At 43.1% G+C, this 13415-nt stretch overlaps 1 non-coding gene across 1 annotated transcript; it reads right to left on the bottom strand.

The window, feature by feature from the left end:
- Positions 1 to 852: 852 nt before the first annotated feature.
- On the bottom strand, positions 853 to 927 carry Trnaa-ugc (transfer RNA alanine (anticodon UGC)). Its single transcript has one exon. It is a non-coding gene; the product is annotated as a tRNA-Ala (tRNA).
- Positions 928 to 13415: the final 12488 nt, after the last annotated feature.

The following is a 13415-nucleotide window of genomic DNA, read 5'->3' as shown; positions in this document are numbered from 1 at the left end:
TGGCCAGCAAGATCTCCGGATCTGTCCCCCATTGAGCATGTTTGGGACTGGATGAAGCGTCGTCTCACGCGGTCTGCACGTCCAGCACGAACGCTGGTCCAACTGAGGCGCCAGGTGGAAATGGCATGGCAAGCCGTTCCACAGGACTACATCCAGCATCTCTACGATCGTCTCCATGGGAGAATAGCAGCCTGCATTGCTGCGAAAGGTGGATATACACTGTACTAGTGCCGACATTGTGCATGCTCTGTTGCCTGTGTCTATGTGCCTGTGGTTCTGTCAGTGTGATCATGTGATGTATCTGACCCCAGGAATGTGTCAATAAAGTTTCCCCTTCCTGGGACAATGAATTCACGGTGTTCTTATTTCAATTTCCAGGAGTGTAGATCATCCTAGATGGTCGGAACTTGGATGGGTGACCATCCAGGCCGCGATGCGCTGTTGCCAATTTTGGGGGTGCACTCAGCCTCGTGATGCCAATTGAGGAGCTACTCGACCGAATAGTAGCGGCTTCGGTCAAGAATACCATCATAACGACCGGGAGAGCGGTGTGCTGACCCCACGCCCCTCCTATCCGCATCCTCCCGTGAGGATGACACGGCGGTTGGACGGTCCCGGTAGGCCAATCGTGGCCTGAAGACTGAGTACATCATCCTAGAAAATTTGTAACATCATCACGGAATCACACTACATACATTTACAGGCGTCGGTGTCCACACCTTTGACGCTCTGTAGCGTAGTGGAGGACGTTGCTGGACTTAGGCTCCTATGTAAAATGAAATGATAATTAAATAGACACCCTAGCTGCAAACAGGCGTTGATGTACTTCATTGGGGACATGTTGAAAATGTGTGCCCTGACCGGGACTCGAACCCGGGATCTCCTGCTTGCATGGCAGACGCTCTATCCATCTGAGCCACCGCGGGCCGGGAAGCCATATTTTAACTATATATGTCCCCAATGAAGTACATCAACGCCTGTTTGCAGCTAGGGTGCCTATTTAATTGTCATTTCATTTCTAGCAAAGCTGCATGGTCATCCACGGTAACTGTTCTTTCGGGAACAGATACTACCGTCATATATAGTCCTACGTAAAATTTTAGTTACTCAGTCTGCTCTACAACCTCTAGAAGTGTGTAATATGAATTGTGAAGCACCCTGCATATCCAGAACGAGTAAATATACTACCTGACAAAAAACTCCCAGAGATTTGATTATATGACAATGTAACTTCCTACACGTTCACGTCATTGGTGGATATGTGAATGAGTGGAACTGCAATTCTCTGACAGATAGAACGGCCACTACAGTTTGCTAGTACTGTTCATGTTTAATGTAGTTATCGAAGTATATAAGGGGCAGGAACAGCGTCAGCTGTTGAGTGCTCATTTTGAGGGACATAGAAATGCCATGTACAAGTGGGAAATTTGGAAATTTGTGGCAAGGATGAAAGATGATTATTGTTAATGATGTAAAAGATCCACACAGTGGACAACAAGTGAAAAAGATAATCCTTTTGTTTCTGATTTAGACTGCCATAAAAACGTGAAGGAACTGTTAATCAGAACTCAGGGAGATGTTGTAGTCTAATTCACAATCGATTTATTGATCTTAAACATGACAAGACAACAAAATTATTAAAGAAACATCATACAAAAAATATTTATTTAACAAATCCTTACTAAAATGGGATCTATGGTGGACAAATTGATCTGCTGGGGACCGACACGTGGCACTAATCAGAACACTACTCGCTCTATCTCACTTCATACACGAGAATCCAGGTTATGGCATCAAACTACGCCACCACCAAGCATCTATATTCTACCATACAAAAAAAAAAAAAAGAAAAATATGGTTCGAAAGAACAGGGTGCTGAGAAATATATATTATAGTGCTACGACGCAGCAGCGAATACTTGACCCTCCTGCTGGTCAAGGTGGCCCACCACAATGCGTTCGGTGACTGAAGTCATGGACGGCGGCAATCTGTTATTAAATGCGCGTTCCCGTAAAATGCAAGTTCTCCGTCTCGCGTTCGATTAATTCAGAACGCAGGTACTTCCCTATGAGCCTCTGAAACACCAATGGATTCCAATGTGTAAGTGGACCCGTTTGCTGGTCTGCTAAACCAATTTGACTCCGTGCCACACCTGTGCATGTCGGAATACGTCAAATGTTTAGACGGCCAACTCAAGACAAATAAGTACACACACACACACATCACTCGTTGTGACCGTGATGATATAAGCAGTACCTCTGATGGTTCAGAAGGTGACTGACACAGGCTCTAAGTCGCTCACTATCAAAGGAACAAGTTTCACGATTTAGGTAGAGACCTGCAGTTATTTACTAGCAAAGCGCCAGTACAAAAGACTTGTACAAGAGCGCTACTCTTCCTTCCTCTCCTTTTCCTCCTCAGCTCGGTTCCAAAAGCACATGTCTCTTTTTGACTTCCCCCACTTTCACGTAAGCCAATCACGAACTGGCGCCCAGCATTCTCAGCTCAGAGAATGGTCTTTGCACTGCACTGCAAACTGATTTGACCAATCAGAGACTTTAAAGTTAATTGGCAGAAAACGGAAAAAAATTCAGCTTTGCAGCCTCTTTCCCACACGTTTGCTGTGTCTTTTGCTAACACAATACAGGGTGGAACCACAGCCCTCCATAAACAACTTGTTATCTCTCCTGTTGCGTCCATTTCAAAGTTTGCAAAGAACAGCCATAAACTCGCATTGACAAAAGATGTTTTGAAACAGAGTCTGGACGTCTGGGCGCCAGTTTCCCTGTCTCACGGCCATTTGCAGAACGTTTACATTTCCTTTGGCGGCTTTCTCGCTCACAAGGCCTACAATGCGCTGTCGGCGACTTTTCGGCGCTAGGCCGTATACCTGGACGTCTGCCCCCTCTCTAGCGCCAAGCTAATGTGTTTTGCACAATGCCACCACTGCACGCGCCCGTCTGGAAATGTCTCCTCGTCGTTCCCCAGGAAAAACGCGCTTTGTCGGCCCACCAACGCCGTGCTTTACTGCAGTTGTTTAATTCGGCACCCTGTTCCTTTGAACGCAGGTAAAGCTTGCCGTATTTCGTTCCAATCTCTGTTTTTTAACATTTTAGATGTGCATCATGGTTTCACTGTCGTTTATACTGATGGCTCCAAACAGGAGACTTTCCTTGGCTGTTCTGTGGTGTTCCCTGATCATGTTACCCGGATTCGCCTCCCTGCTGAATATACCGTTTTCGCAGCGGAGCTCCACGCGATCCTGACGGCACTGGAGCAGATGCATCGTGTTCGGGGCGATCGATTTCTTCTCTGCTCCGATTCTCTTAGTGCCTTACAGTCACTGCAGAACCTGTACCCGACTGAAGAGATGGTCCAGCTGATACATGACCAACTGTACTTGCTCCAACGGCGGGGTAAAGAGGTATCCTTCTGCTGGGTGCCTGGTCATGTCGGCATATGGGGCAATGAACAGTCTGATCGGGCTGCCAAGGAGGCCTGCAGAGAGCAGGATGTGGTCCAGTGTCCCATCCCCTTGCAGTCAGTCATCGCTGCACTCCACAGGAAGTGCATGGAGTTGTGGGAGGACGAATGGCTGGCGGTGACGGCCAATAAACTGCGGTTGGTAAAGTCAACCACTCGGCCGTGGCGTTCCTCCTCCCGGCTGCTCAGGCGGGAAGAGGTGGCGCTCACACGTCTTCGGATCGGGCACTGTCCTCTGACACATAGCTATTTATTACGGCGGGAGGATCCTCCGTTTTGTGATGCTTGTGGTGTGCACATCTCTGTCCGGCACATTTTAACAGACTGCATTTTATACCGTGATGCAAGGGCAGAAGCACAAGTTGATGGGGATCTGCCCTATGTTTTAGCTAACGATGAGACGTGTGTGTCTAGGGTTTTTAAGTTTTGTGATGCGTCTGGACTCTGGCCTAAACTTTTAGGCTGGAGGTGTTAGTGTATTGCAGAGTGGCTGACTCCTCCCTTTTTTCCTTGCGGTCAGCCAGCCACTTCCATCTGCTACATTGTTTTAGCACCCTCTACATTTTCTTCCCGTGTTGTCCATGTTTTACTGTTGACGCCCTGCTTCATCCCACGCTTCGGTGTGGGTGAGCACATGTTTTTCAATGATTGTTCCCCGTTTTTTCTGTTCCGTTATATGTAAATGTTCTGAGTTTTTTTCTTGACACCCGTCTCACTATGATACTGAACGGGCGCTGAAGACCTTGCTGTCGTGCGCCCACACAACCCTTCTACTACTACTACTTTCCCTAGAGCACGCAAACAAGACCATAAACTGCTGCCCACTATTTCATCACAATGTATAAAGTCAAACCGCCGTAGATCGTATTCCCTACACCGAATCAGAAGCGGGAGTGCCCTGTAATCTCTCAAGGTCTTATGGGGCCAAACTGCTGAGGTCATTGGTCCCTAAGCTGATTCACTACTTAATCTAACTTATGCTAAGGACAACACACACACCCTTACCCGAGGAAGGACTTGAACCTCCGACAGGGGAGGGGGGGAGGAGAACCGTGCAAAATTCTCTGTAATCCCACACCACTGGTCAGAGATTAGCAGCGGCCTGCTGGCCAGGGACCCATTGCCCCATGTGCAGACTGTCATTAACACTGCAACACAAACGATCCGAGCGATGCCCTGACTGGAAACCATGGACTGCTGATGAATCGCATCGCAGCGCATTCAGCGATTAACTGTGGTGCTGCACTGCTTCAGAACACCATCGTCGATGAATATGGTGGCGGTTTGGAGAGAAGTGCTGTTCTTCCAATGTTTTGGAGAGGCATGGCTGTGTTACTCCTGGCCTAATGATGTGAAGAACAACCAGGTATGACTCCAAGTCGTGACAGATAGCGAGTTAGGGAATTCTGAAGTCTCGATAGTATCGCGAAATTTAAAATTTTCCCGGTGGATTAAGAGTTCGAAGAGATTTCGGGATTTCAAACGGTCGTCGTAAACTTCACTCCACGATATTTCGACTGGACACCTGCCAGTCATCTTCAGGTGAACCATCCAAGACTGACGATGACCTCTCTGCTCCGCCTTACACAGCGCGCTGGGAGTATTGGCCCACATGCGTCAGAGTCCCGTTGACAGAAGCACCACACCGCCTGGGGGCAGCGCCCTCGCTAGCGGAACTACAAGAAATCAGCTGTCTTCGGCGTTGCCGCCCGCCGCAGTAATCGGCGTATTCTGTCGTCTTCGTCTGGAGCAAATCTCGGAGACGACGGGATTCCACGCATTATCCAGCTGGTAGCTGCTTTCAAGGTTCATTAGATTTTCCGCGATGCGTATTTCAAAGGATTCCCTTAGAATGGAGTACCCCAAAAGATGTTGCTGTGGCCAAAATCAATGTTTTGTCACATTCCATTGAAAGCCCGCTGGAGGTGTGTGAAATGACTGATCAACCAAAAATTGACATTTTGTCTTGGGACCAGTTTCTGCTGCCTTTGCTTTAGGTCAGCGGTTTTAGTGTATTTTTCGTAATATTTGAATGCAATGTGGTTGCAATTATTATTTTCCAGGTTTGTGGTTACATTTGAAAATGGTGACTGAGTGCGTCGAAACTAGTTACGTAACCTTTTGAAAAATTTCATTGTTTTAGTGACTGTGCTTTGGCGACCGTTTGTGGTGTCAAATAAATATTTCAAGTAATTTTTATCGTTTATAGCTACCGAATTATGGCATCAATTTCGTTATTTTTAAGTAGAACTGTATAGTTTTCCTGTGGCCTTTGTAAGAGCCTTCAAAGATAATTTCATAAAGTGTGTACAATCTGATCAAATATTAACAAAATAAAAGCATTGTAATAACTTTTTTTTGTATTTTCAACATTGCAACTATTCTAATATGTAAGAAACTATCAGCCTCGATTGCGGTAATGAAACCAACCTTTACCTAGGTTCAGCATAAGTGACTGAGCCTTCTTCAGAAGATATACCTGAATCTCTAATATGTGAAGAGGGCATGGTCTAGTTTCACGTGAACTCCCGAGGCCCACCGCACAGCGTCCATGGAGGCGAGGCGCACGCCAGAGCTTAAGTTTTGGTGTTGACTTAGTACTTATGTACCGCATTTTTAAAATGTGACTACGCCTATTCAGGTTGTTTAGTTTTATTTCTAGACCATGCCCTCTTAGATATATTACAGATTCAGATATATCTTCTGAAGAAGGCTCAATTACTTGGGCTGAAACTTAGGTAAAGGTTGGTTTCATTACTGCAGTCGAGGCTGATAGTTTCTTATATATTATTGTAATAACTTTCCCAGCAGCAGGAGAAGAGGTCCCAGGAACAGCACCTGTACCAAATGAAAGCAAACATTTAATTCTGGAATGGTTTGTGTTTTTTGGTGTGTGATTGAGGATCTATCTTAGAAGAAGATTTATCTTAGAAGAAAGATTAAGGAAAAGCAAACCTACGTTTCTAGCATTTGTAAACTTAGAGAAAGTTATTGACAATGTTGATTGGAATACTCTCTTTCAAATTCTGAAGGTGGCAGGGGTAAAATACAGGGAGCGAAAGGCTATTTACAATTTGTACAGAAACCAGATGGCACTTATAACAGTCGAGGGGTATGAAAGGGAAACAGTGGTTGGCAAGGGAGTGAGATAGGGTTGTAGCCTATCCCCGATGTTATTCAATCTGTACATTGAACAAGCAATAAAGGAAACAAAAGTAAAGTTCGGAGTAGGTGTTAAAGTCCATGGAGAAGAAATAAAAACTTTGAGGTTCGCCGATGACATTGTAATTCTGTCAGAGACAGCAAAGGACTTGGAAGAGCAGTTGAACGGAATGGACAGTGTCTTGAAAGGAGGGTATAAGATGAACATCAACAAAAACAAAACGAGGCTAATGGAATGTAGTCGAATTAAGTCGGGTGATGCTGAGGGAATTAGATTAGGAAATGAGACGCTTAAAGTAGTAAATGAGTTTTGCTATTTGGGGAGCAAAATAACTGATTATGGTCGAAGTAGAGAGGATATAAAATGTAGACTGGTAATGGCTACGAAAGCGTTTCTGAAGAAGAAAAATTTGTTAACATCGAGTATAGATTTAAATGTCAGGAAGTCGTTTCTGAAAGGATTTGTATCGAGTGTAGCCATGTATGGAAGTGAAACGTGGACGATAAATAGTTTAGACAAGAAGAGAATAGAAGCTTTCGAAATGTGGTGCTACAGAAGAATGCTGAAGATTAGATGGGTAGATCACATAACTAATGAGGAGGTATTGAATGGAATTGGGGAGAAGAGCAGCTTGTGGCACAACTTAACTAGAAAAAGGGATCGGTTGGTAGGACATGTTCTGAGACATCGAGGGATCACCAATTTAGTATTGGAGGGCAGCGTGGAGGGTAAAAATCGTAGAGGGAGACCAAGAGATGAATACACTAAGCAGATTCAGAAGGATGTAGGCTGCAGTAGATACTGGGGGATGAAGAAGCTTGCACAGGATAGAGTAGCATGGAGAGCTGCATCAAAGCAGTCTCAGAACTGAAGACCACAATAACAACAACAGATTGAAGATTATAAGTCTGTACTCTGCTGTATTATCGGTAAGATAGTTTACCTCAGAAAATATTGAGGCTTTCAAAACGCATGCAACAGTCGGAAACGCAGATATTGTTTTCTGTTACGGTCAACATCACGTAATTTATAACTACAGAGATTAAGTTGTATACTGATAGGTATTCTGGGTGTGACAAACTGTCGTGATCTGTCTTCGCAAAAATTATTAAATATTTTAAGCGTTTTGTACCAAGCAAGTGGTACACAACAAATATCGTGAGAGGCCGCCACCACGCAGCCACAACCACTCGCCCGGCATCTCTCAGTTCCATGCAGCAGCCTCCAGACGGCGCTCACAGACGTGGATCTCTTCCTACTTCTGCGCCCCTTCCTTCAGTGCGCCGAGTACGTCTGCCTCTAGTGTGAATGCTGCCAATCAAGGACTACTTCGCTACCGCTTTGTACTAGCGGACACGTAAATTCTGCAAAGAGGCACAAAAGCACGACATGATGTGGACACTCACGCAGTCACGAACCAGTAACCAAACATTTGACTCCAGTGCCTGGAGTCTGCCCAATACAATACTCTGAGGAGTACCTTCCGACTCAGCAGTTGCTCTTTACTTGAGCCAACCCAGAGTGTCTGCGATACTACAATCAGTTATAGCGACAAGATCAAAAACTGCCAAGAGAGAGCGGCCTTATGTCATTGTATTAGGTATGGGACATCAAGTGCGACACATCAAATTGTACCAAAGCTAAGTGTGATTTGTAGTATAATTTTAATAAGTGTTACATTTTAGTTGCTTTACAACTCCTGAGGGTATTTTATTTCCGGGGTTATAACTACATTATTTTAATAAGTGTTACATTTTAGTTGCTTTACAATTCCTGAGAATATTTTACTTCCGTGGTTACAACTACAAGAAAATACGTATTTTTCTCACTACACGTGTTCCCTTAATTGAAGTAAAGCATTATCAATGGTCTGTAATTAAAGATATTTACAGTTTGATTTGTTTTCTAGATCGTAAAGCAGTTCGTTAATAAATTGTAGGTTTTTACTTATGATAATTTCTGCTTCGTTTTTCGCCTACATCACGAAATGCCGTCTGCTAGCGCATCTTTGGTCTCATTCTTCGTTAGCTGCTGTGCTGTGATAAACATTAAAAATGCATAGTTCTGTAAAACAGCGTAAAGTTAGAGCACTATTATCAGTGTCTGACGAAGAAAGTAACCAAAGACGTTTTAGGAGACGGCATTTCCTAAGGTACGTGAGAAACAAAGCAGAAATTATCGTTAGTAAAAACCAACAATTTGTTAATGAATGGTTTTCGATCTAGAAAATAAATCAGACTGGAAATACTTTAGTTACAGACCAATGATGATGCTCACCTTCAATAAAGCGAAACATGTCTGGTAAGAAAAATGCGAATTTTCTTGTTGTTGTTGTTGTTCCTGTTGTTGTGGTCTTCAGTCCTGAAACTGGTTTGATGCAGCTCTCCATGCTACTCTATCCTGTGCAAGAATCTTCATCTTCCAGTACCTGCTGCAACCTACATCCTTCTGAATCTGTTTAGTGTATTCATTTCGTGGTCTCCCTCTACGATTTTTACCCTCCACGCTGCCCTCCAATGCTAAATTTCTGATCCCTTGATGCCTCAGAACATGTCCTACCAACCGATCCCTTTTTCTAGTCAAATTGTGCCACAAACTTCTCTTCTCCCCAATCCTATTCAATACCTCCTCATTAGTTATATGATCTACCCATCTAATCTTCAGCATTCTTCTGTAGCACCACATTTCGAAAGGTTCTATTCTCTTCTTGTCCAAACTAGTTATCGTCCATGTTTCACTTCCATACATGGCTACGCTCCATACAAATACGCTCAGAAACGACTTCCTGACACTTAAATCTATACTCGATGTTAACAAATTTCTCTTCTTCAGAAACGCTTTCCTTGCCATTGCCAGTCTACATTTGATATCCTTTCTACTTCGACCACCATCAGTTATTTTGTTCCCCAAATAGCAAAACTCATTTACCACTTTAAGTGCCTCATTTCCTAATCTAATTCCCTCAGCATCACCCGATTTAATTCGACTACATTCCATTATCCTCGTTTTGTTTTTGTTGATGTTCATTTTATACCCTTCTTTCATGACACTGTCCATTCCGTTCAACTTCTCTTCCAAGTCCTTTGCTGTCTCTGACAGAATTACAATGTCATCGGCGAACCTCAAAGTCTTTATTTCTTCTCCATGGATTTTAATGCCTACTCCGAATTTTTCTTTTGTTTCCTTCACTGCTTGTTCAATTTACAGATTGAATAACATCGGGGAGAGGCTACAACTCTGTCTCACTCCCTTCCCAACCACTGCTTCCCTTTCATGTCCCTCGACTCTTATAACTGCCATCTGGTTTCTGTACAAATTGTAAATAGCCTATCGCTCCCTGTATTTTACCCCTGTCACCTTATAATTTGAAAGAGAGTATTCCAGTCAACATTGTCAAAAGCTTTCTCTAAGTCTACAAATGCTAGAGACGTAGGTTTGCCTTTCCTTAATCTAGCTTCTAGGACAAGTCGTGGGGTCAGTATTGCCTCACGTGTTCCAATATTTCTACGGAATCCAAACTGATCTTCCCCGAGGTCGGCTTCTAACAGTTTTTCCATTCGTCTGTAAAGAATTCGCGTTAGTATTTTGCATCCGTGACTTATTAAACTCATAGTTCGGTTATTTTCACATCTGTCAACACCTGCTTTCTTTGGGATTGGAATTATTATATTCTTCTTAATGTCTGAGGGTATTTCGCCTGTCTCATACATCTTGCTCACCAGATGGTAGAGTTTTGTCAGGACTGGCTCTCCCTAGGCCGTCAGTAGTTCTAATGGAATGTTGTCTACTCCCGGGGCCTTGTTTCGACTTAGGTCTTTCAGTGCTATGTCAAACTCTTCAAGCAGTATCGTATCTCCCATTTCATCTTCGTCTACATCCTCTTCCATTTCCATAATATTGTCCTCAAGTACATTGCCCTTGTATAGACCCTCTATATACTCCTTCCATCCTTCTGTTTTCCCTTCTTTGCTTAGAACTGGGTTTCCATCTGAGCTCTTGGTATCCATACAAGTGGCTCTCTTTTCTCCAAAGATCTCTTTAATTTTCCTGTAGGCAGTATCTATCGTACCCCTAGTGAGATAAGCCTCTACACCCTTACATTTGTCCTCTAGCAATCCCTGCTTAGCCATTTTGCACTTCCTATCGATCTTATTTTTGAGACGTTTGTATTCCTTTTTGCCTGCTTCATTTACTGCATTTTTATATTTTCTCCTTTCATCAATTAAATTCAATATTTCTTCTGTTACCCAAGGATTTCTACTAGCCCTCGTCTTTTTACCTACTAGATCCTCTGCTGCCTTCACTACTTCTTCTACTGTATTTCTTTCCCCCATTCCTGTCAATTATTCCCTTATGCTCTCCCTGAAACTCTGTACAACCTCTGGTTTAGTCAGTTTATCCAGGTCCCATCTCCTTAAATTCCCACCTTTTTGCAGTTTCTTCAGTTTTAATCTACAGCTCATAACCAATAGATTGTGGTCAGAGTCCACATCTGCCCCTGGAAATGTCTTACAATTTAAAACCTGGTTCCTAAATCTCTGTCTTACCATTATATAATCTATCTGATACCTTTTAGTATCTCCAGGGTTCTTCCATGTATACAACCGTCTATCATGATTCTTAAACCAAGTGTTAGCTATGATTAAGTTGTGCCCTGTGCAAAATTCTACCAGCCGGCTTCCTCTTTCATTTCTTACCCCCAATCCATATTCACCTACTACGTTTCCTTCTCTTCCTTTTCCTACTACCGAATTCCAGTCACCCATGACTATTAAATTTTCGTCCCCCTTCACTATCTGAATAATTTTTTTATTTCATCATACATTTCTTCAATTTCTTCATCATCTGCAGAGCTAGTTGGCATATAAACTTGTACTACTGTAGTAGGCGTGGGCTTCGTGTCTATCTTGGCCACAATAATGCGTTCACTATGCTGTTTGTTGTAGCTTACCCGCACTCCTATTTTTTTATTCATTATTTAACCAACTCCTGCATTACCCCTATTTGATTTTGTATTTATGACCCTGTATTCGCCTGACCAAAAGTCTTGTTCCTCCTGCCACCGAACTTCACCAATTCGTACTATATCTAACTTTAACCTATCCATTTCCCTTTTTAAATTTTCTAACTTACCTGCTCGATTAAGGGATCTGACACTCCACGCTCCGATCCGTAGAACGCCAGTTTTCTTTCTCCTGATAATGACGTCCTCCTGAGTAGTCCCCGCCCGGAGATCCGAATGGGGGACTATTTTACCTCCGGAATATTTTACCCAAGAGGACGCCGTCATCATTTAACCATACAGTAAAGCTGCATGCCCTCGGGAAAAATTACGGCTGTAGTTTCCCTTTGCTTTCAGCCGTTAGCAGTACCAGCACAGCAAGGCCGTTTGGGTTAGTGTTTCTTGTTGTTGTAACAAAGGAATCAAGAGTTGTTTATTCCATTTTGTTTTGCCTCACCCTTTTATAGTGACGCCCTGCCAGACAAGTATTTATTTGGAAGTGTGCAAATCAGCCACCATTAAGAAAACATAGAAGGGTAACAGTCTTTTGCTGTCGTGGATGACTGGGCTGAATTAATAGTAGCATTCATTTATTTAATTAACAACATTAAGAAACTGCAAGTGCGAAGAATAAAATACGCCAAAGAAAAAGAACGGCTGTTGAGAGAAATGCAACTAAGATTTTAAAGCAGTAACACATATCCACATATCACAGAGATTCAGCTGATTCAACTTGAACATGCGAGTCGTATTAGTGGTCTGCAAATGTTACATTCTAACGCATATCATCCTTTCTCATTTCGCTCCGCTAAAAGCTTCATGGTAATAACTTTGAAAACAGGTTATCGTTGGCCGTATGGTGTCTAAGAAATCTGAAAAGTTATGCAGTGTCTCTATGCACTATTTTATTTACTGATGAAGCATCATTTACCATCTGTGGACTAATTAAAGTTCACAACATGCACTACTGGTCAGATGGAAATCCACGGCGGCTGACAGAACAGGATAAACAACGACCTTGGTCTCTCAATGCCTGGGAGCGGTTTTTTTAAGACTCCTATCACTGGTCCCAGTTTTATTGATGGGATTAAAAATACTGGCGAGAATCTTTAATTCCTAACAGATATGCACTAGTTACTGTGCAAGGTGGCTATAATTTCGCACCTTACAAGCACTCATCCACATACTTTGGCGTGATCTACAAACACAATTAGGTATCATGTGATAGGTTGTACATCGTATATATGAACAAATAAAGGAGACTGACGTTGTCAAGTACGCCTTGTAAATAATTGTTAACGCTTATTGCATGAAAGGTGATGGAGTTTCTTTATTATCAGAATGGCGTAATGAATGACTGTCTATACTAGTAGAGGTTGGAACGACAGTGGAAATGAAACGGCAGGCGGAACTCAAGCCCTGGGTGGAAGGCCCACACAGGTTGTAAGTAGGCTGTTTATGTTTTCTTATTGGCAACGTTACGTAGCGCTCTGTATGAATATCACTGGCTGTGCTGTGTGCAGTCTGTGGCTAGTTTGCATTGTTGTCTGCCATTGTAGTGTTGGGCAGCTTGATGTTAACAGCGCATAGCGTTGGGCAGTTGGAGGTGAGCCGCCAGCAGTGGTGGATGTGGGGAGAGAGATGGCGGAGTTTTGAAATTTGTAAAAATGGATGTCATGAACTGCTGTATATATTATGACTTTTGATGACTATTAAGGTAAATACATTGTTTGTTCTCTATTAAAATCTTTCATTTGCTAACTATGC

This window comes from Schistocerca cancellata, chromosome 6 (genome assembly GCF_023864275.1).
Source record: "Schistocerca cancellata isolate TAMUIC-IGC-003103 chromosome 6, iqSchCanc2.1, whole genome shotgun sequence".
NCBI classification, from domain to species: domain Eukaryota; kingdom Metazoa; phylum Arthropoda; class Insecta; order Orthoptera; family Acrididae; genus Schistocerca; species Schistocerca cancellata.
This window is presented reverse-complemented; position numbering and strand designations above follow the sequence as displayed.